Source organism: Budorcas taxicolor, chromosome 3 (assembly GCF_023091745.1).
Source record: "Budorcas taxicolor isolate Tak-1 chromosome 3, Takin1.1, whole genome shotgun sequence".
Taxonomy (NCBI): domain Eukaryota; kingdom Metazoa; phylum Chordata; class Mammalia; order Artiodactyla; family Bovidae; genus Budorcas; species Budorcas taxicolor.
Window position 1 is genome coordinate 10,571,502 of NC_068912.1, and position 6,915 is coordinate 10,578,416.

Genomic DNA, 6,915 nt, shown 5'->3' on the forward strand with positions numbered 1-6,915 from the left:
CATCAGTTCAGTTCACTCGCTCAGTCGTGTCCGACTCTTTGTGACCCTATGAATCACAGCACGCCAGGCCTCCCTGTCCATCATCAACTCCCAGAGTTCACTCAGACTCACGTCCATCGAGTCCGTGATGCCATCCAGCCGTCCCCTTCTCCTCCTGCCCCCAATCCCTCCCAGCATCTGAGTCTTTTCCAATGAGTCAACTCTTCGCATGAGGTGGCCAAAGTACTGGAGTTTCAGCTTTAGCATCATTCCCTTCCAAAGAAATTCCAGGACTGATCTCCTTCAGAATGGACTGGTTGGATCTCCTTGCAGTCCAAGGGACTCTCAAGAGTCTTCTCCAACACCACAGTTCAAAAGCATCCATTCTTCAGCCCTCAGCTTTCTTCACAGTCCAACTCTCACATCCATACATGACCACAGGAAAAGCCATAACCTTGACTAGATGGACCTTTGTTGGCAAAATAATGTCTCTGCTTTTCAATATGCTGTCTAGGTTGGTCCTAACTGGTCTGGGCAAAAGAGCAGCACAGATAGTCTATCCCACGTGATCCCGTGGACTGCAGCCCACCAGGCTCCTCTGTTCATGGGATTCTTCAGGCCGGAATACTGGGCGGGGTTGTCATTTCTTTCTCCAGGAGATCTTCCTGACCCAGGAAGTGAATCTCGGTCTCCCACATTTTGAGCAGTTTCTTTACCATCTAAGCCTCCGTAGAAGCCCCTGGTGGGCAGGGGCTGCTCCTTAAAAGGAGGAATTTGAGCTGCATCTTGGACATGGGTCTACTTTGGATAGGCTGAGAAAACAGGGTGGGCCAGGGGTGGGTGGAGGGGGGGTGCTCTGAGCATGAGGGGAGAGCAGTGTGTAAGGCTTGGCGGTGGGGAGGTCCCAAGCAGGCTCCAGGGACAATGAAGGACCAGAAGGGGGAACCCTCTAAGGTTGCTGTGGGTAAAATGGAAAGGGAGGTTGGGGGTCAGATTATGGAGGCTTTGAGTATGGGGTTAAGTTTAGGTTTTTACTCTGGAGACCAGCAGTTCTCATCCTTGCTGAAACCTTGGGTTCTCGGGGATTCTGTTCAGTGGGGCTGGGCTGGGTCCCAGGAGCCTGTCGTTTTAACAGTCACTGCATTCGGGTGGTTCTGAGCTGGTGTATGGAGGGAGCTCTGAGAAGCACTGCTTGGAAGGAGGGGGGCTGTTTGTTACCCATTTTTGGCTAGCTTGCTAGTGGGAGGACAGCGTGCAGGGCTGATTGCTATTGTTCTTTAGTTGCTGAGTCGTGTCTGACTCTATGTGACTACATGGTCTGTAGCCTTCCAAGCTCCTCTGTCTGTGGGATTTCCCGTGCAAGAGTACTGGAGTGGGCTGCCATTTCCTTTCCCAGGGGATCTTCCCAACCCAGGGATGGAACCCACATCTCCTGCATTGGCCGGAGGATTGTTTACCGCTAAGCCACCAGGGAAGCGCAAAGGCACACTGAAGCAGAGGATGGTTTCAATCCATTAAGCCTTGGGTTATGGGCCCAGCACACTTTCACTGTACCATTCTGCTACCTCAGGGTTGATCGGGGGAGAAAAAAGAGGCAGAGTGGCCTGGGTAGCAGCTGTTGTGATCGTCCTGACTGAAGTAGAAAGGAACCCTCTAGGGAGAAAGGGGCAGAGCTAGAGTCATGATGGAACTAACCCTAACCTGCCTACAGGCGGAGAGGCCAAAGGAGGGGATCAGCTATACGACTCCACTGCCAATTTCCTCATCCACGTGTCAGATGTTCAGTGAGCATCTACTTACGTGCCAGGTGCTGGGGACACAGACATGAAAGGCACAGCCCCTGCCCTCAAGGAATCTGCAGTTTCGATGAGAAGGGGGGACGTATAACCCAATAATGACAATCAGAGTGGCCAGAGCAAAGCCAGCTGTGTGCAAAGCATGCTATGGCAGCCAGAGGGTGGATGGCTAGGAGCCAGCAAGGTGGGCGGAAGGCTGGGAGGCCCCTGTGGAGCTGGGGTGGAGACTGAGGGGCGCCTTAGGATATAAACGACGAGGGTGAGTATAGGACATAACTCAGGCTCGGGGGTCGGGTTTTGTGGGTTCAGATCTTGGTTGTGAAACGAGCAAAGGGACTGCTCTGTGTTTGGCATCTTCATTCATGAAATAGAGATTAATAACAGTATTTACATCTTCATGGTGCCCTCAGGGTGAAACCACTTAGAATGGGGTCTGGCGCATAGTCATGTGAAATGAAAAATGTTGCCCACCATCCAGTTCTACAAGAATCAAGTCGTTGGCTACTGCAGTTGTTACCCTGAAAGGAATTCAGGGTGACAATTAGGATGAGGCCGTCTGTGCTCTGGGAAAACAGGCAGAACAGGCCCTCAGATATATTGAAAGAAAATTTTATGAACCCTGTTTCTTGCGTCTTCCCATACTTAGAAAAGCAATACAATCATTAACTAAGATGGCTGTGCCTCATACCTAGCAGCAACCTTCTACCAAGGTGTGTGCTGGATTGCACGTACCCCTTCTCCCAAACCGCATATATGCTGACCTCCCCTAACCTCTTCGGAGCAGCTTCTCAGAGTGACCGGAGAGGCTGTCTCCTGGGCTCTAGTTCTCAGTGAGTCTCCAAATGGAACGGAGGCTCTCAGCTCTCACATGTGCAATTCAATTTCAGCTGATAGTCTGCACTCAAAAAAAATGAACCATTGTCACTACGCGGCCAGAGAGAGGGAAGGAGGAGAGCTGGGCAAGCGCAGGTACTGGAGGGTTGAGGTTCGAGCAGCCCTGCTCTAACTTCTCCCAGACTGTGAGCTCCTGAGAGCGGGGATCAGGCCCCCTTCATGTCTGCACCCTGTATATCACCAAGGACAGGCTTTCTACCAAGTGGTGCCCTCCAAACAGGTGCTAAAGTGGGTTGAATGATTCTGAAGTGTCAAGGCCAGGCTTGGGGTGGGCCTGGGGTGCAGGAGTCTGGCCAGCATGTGAATGCTGGAAATACAGATGCTGAGTTCCCTTGGGGGAGACAGTGGGCAGTCACACTCCCTCTTGGCAGAAGGGGTGGTCACTGTGGTCCATCCCAGCAGGACATGAGTTGCTGTCTCCAGTGCACCAGCCCTTTGGCTTGAGGGGAATTTCAGGGGGGGGCTGAGAAAGTGGGGAGGAGGAGATTGTGTGAGGACCTGAACATATCGCACACACCTCCCCTCAAAGAACTTCAAGCAGCCCTGAGACAACTGGAGAAAAACCGACTGCTGAAGGCACAGGAAGGGTTAAGTCCTGGCGGCAGTTTCTCCCCCCACTGCTAATCACTGGTTCAGACCACATTAATTACCCAGCCACAGGGGGAGTGCATAGCGTAAATTAACTGCTGAGTTCAAAGGGGCCACTCCCCACATTTCTTAATTAAGAGAGCAGCTGGCAGCCTGGGCTACACTCAGCCTCCCTGGGGCCTTTCAGGGAAACTCGAGTGGCTGAGTCCGAGTCTGCCTCTGCCCAGGCCCGGGCAGGCAGGGTAGCCCCATCTGCCAGGTGGAGTGGTCTGCGTTCGCCTTCACTGTGGGCTGGGGGTGGGGGCTGTGGGGAGCAGGTGTGCACTGTGGGGGTGGGGGGAGCAGGTGTTAACTGGGGCTCATCTGAGCCCGCAAACCTCAGCCCTGAGAGCAGATGTCAGTTTGGGTGGTGGTGTAGATTCAGGGTTCGGTGGAACTGGATGCAGTGTGAAGGGTGGCCGAAGCGATGCCCTGTCCCTGCCTACTCACACTTGTTCTTATTCTTGGACTGGCCTTAGGGCAGAATGGCCTCGCTCCCTCCCCGCCTCCCTGCACCGGGAGACAAGAGGAATAGGGGGGTAAAAAGTAGAATGTTTGAGAAGAGAAGGGAGCTGGCAGAGGAAGAGCACCAGGCAGGAAGGGGTGGGGGGCCTTTAGAGGCTTTTGGAATACAAGGAAGAAAGCAGAGTGTTCCTGGGGGAGGATGGGGCTCTGGGCACTGCTGTTTTTTAAAAAATCATTTATTTATTTTAATTGGAGGATACTTACTTTAGAATATTGTGATTGTTTTTGCCGTACATCAACATGAATCCGCCATCGGTATACATGTGTCCGCCGCCTCCTGAACCTCTTCCCTCCCCACTCCATCCCTCTAGGTTGTCCCAGAGCCCCGGATTTGGGTGGGCACCGCTTCTAAGCAGGATGAGGCTGAGGGCAGGCAGAACCCCCATAAGCCCTGTGTCTACCTTCGCCTATACGCTTCCCATAGAGTGGACCAGCTGCCTGCACCGTCTGCCAGCTGATGCCCTGCCAGCCCCAAAGGCTGCCCCGGGGAGGGGGCGTGGTGTGTGCACCACCCACTTCGGCGGCCAGCTTGGTCAGTGGCGCTGCCTGTCGGGGAGACTGTTTGAGGCAGTGTGTGCGCATGTGAAGTGGACACATCTTACTTCCCCTGAGAGGACACTTTAGTGTCTGCCCGGCCCAAGGCTGGCTTCTGCTTCAGTATTTGTGCCCAGGGCACCTCTCGTACATCATCCTCATCCTGGCCTTGCTGGGAGTTGGTAGAATGGGGCCTGGTGCTCACAGCTGGAAGTGGGATGACCGAGGAGAGGGGGAAAGAGGGAGCCTAAGAAGCAGTACTCAGGAGGGGAGGGGTGGGAGGGTCTGAGGCTTCAGCAGGCAGGGCCTGCTTCTGAGGCAAAGACACACTTTCCCAGAGGGTGGAAGATGGCCCAGAAAAGAAAGCAAGCCGTGACTGAGCTGCGTTTAAGTAGAGAAGGGGAAGACGGAAACTCATTTCTTCACTCACTCGCTTACACAGAATTTGCAGGGTTCCCATGGTGTGCACACTAAGGTACTGAGCAAATGTTTATAGGGGATCAGCGCAGCATGAGAAGGCCCTGTGAGGTCAGCAACACAGGCTGATGATGACGGCGATCATGCTCCCGACCATGGAAGAAACCGTCGCTATTGATCGGTGACTCACGTGGGAGAGAATTCCAGAAACAAGTACAGCAGAGGCTTTTCGTTCACAGAGTGGCGTGTGCTGAAGGAGCAGCCTTGCTGATGCTCCAGGTCTGCCAGGTACAACTTCTTCCGGCCGTGTAGGCAGAGATACAATATGGGGAAGCCTGGGTCTTTCCCATGCTGTGCCCCTTGTCTGTACTTACTGTCATCACAGTTGAGACAAAGATGAAGGACACAGAACTGTTTAGTGGGTGCTTATTTAAATAAAAAGGTAGGGGGTCTATTTCCCAGCCAAATTTAAAATAACCTGGAATTGAAAGAAATTCCAGCATGTGCAGTCTGCCTGGTTCAGGGAAGGGCCGTGCTCAGTTTTTATTGTTCGTACCTAGATGGTATGAACAAACACAAAACATGCAAAACAAGGGTGGGGTGTTTAATGAGACCTAACAACACAGTTGTCCAATGAATGGGTCTGATCACAGTGTAGGCTGCTGGGCAAGTCCCCGCCTACCCAAGAGGGCCACTAGGGAGCAGCCCTGAGGCTCCTGGTTGTCCTCTTCCTCTCCACATTAAGGGGCACCTCCAGACTGCCTCTCGGTCCTTATGCCAGCTAAGTTCTCTTACCTGTAAATGATATGACCCCATAGAGCTCAGGTCCCTAGATGAGGCATAGCTAACTCACCCCTGCTGGGTAAGTGTTTGCATTTAGCTCTGACTTGGAAAGAAAAAGAATGTTTCCTATTTCAGAGCCTTCATCAAGCATGGAGGCTGCTGCGGGCCTTCCAGTGGGGAGCAGCACTGCAGCAGGGTCTGGGCCTCCCGGGCACTGCTCCTTCCAGCCCTACCCACCAGCATCCTCTGGGAACAGAAGCAGGTACTTACTCGGAGAACTGGAGATGGGATTTGGCGCTGGATGTGTCGACATTAGGGCTTCAGATGTCACTAGTGGTAAAGAGCCCGCCTGCCAATGAGGAGACATACACTGGGTTTCGATCCCTGGGTCAGGAAGATCCCCTGGAGGAGCACGTGGTGACCCACTCCAGTATTCTTGCCTGGACAATCCCGGGGACAGAGGAGCCTGGTGGGCTACAGTCCATGGGGTCACACAGAGTCGGAGATGGCTGAAGCGACTTGGCAAGCATGCACTCACATGTGCTGATAGTAGGCAAACCAGAGAGAGTCTGGGCTGAAGAGTGTGGGTTTCCTCTAAAAGCTCTATTTTCTCTATGTCCTTTTGGGAATTCTCTTTTCCTTAACTTCTTTTAGTAATTATTCATTTTGGAAAATTCCAGCTCATTGTTTTACTAATTAAGGGTCTGAGGAGACAGCAAAGTGTCTGAGACACACCAGGTCAGCAGTGTCTATGTGTGTGGGTGTGTGTGTGTGTGTGTGGGGGGGTGTGGGTGTGTGTGAGAGAGAGAGAGAGAGACCGAGAGGGAGATAGAGATACAACTCCTCACGTACCTGAGTTGAAGGACCCGTTTTTCTTTATTACTCCCAATCCACTGTGGAGCTATACTTTTGTACAATACCATAAAAATGAATTACTCAAAAAACATTGAAAGAGAGGTACAAAACATAAGCCCTAGTTTAAATGATTATATTAAAAAAACATAAAATTACTCTATAGATTGCGATAAAAGTTCCTAAATTCTTGTTTTCAATTGTTCTATTATCTTACCTAGACTGGTAAATTCAATTCACAGACAGACCCCAGTTCGTGGACCAGGAGCGGGTGTGGGGCAGGGGGCAGGGAGGTATGAAAGCTCAGGAAGGAGGTGGTCTGTGGGGACGACTGGAGGGCTGGCTCCTTCCTGTCCCCATCATCGCTGTTCCCTTCATGAGCTGTCTTACCTACGTTTTGACTTTTTAGAAGGGGGTGGCTCATTTACTGAGGGACGGGTAAAGAATTAGGGTCAGGGGAGGGTTACTTCCTGATGGACCAGTGAAGGCCCTGCGCTTCTGGACGGTG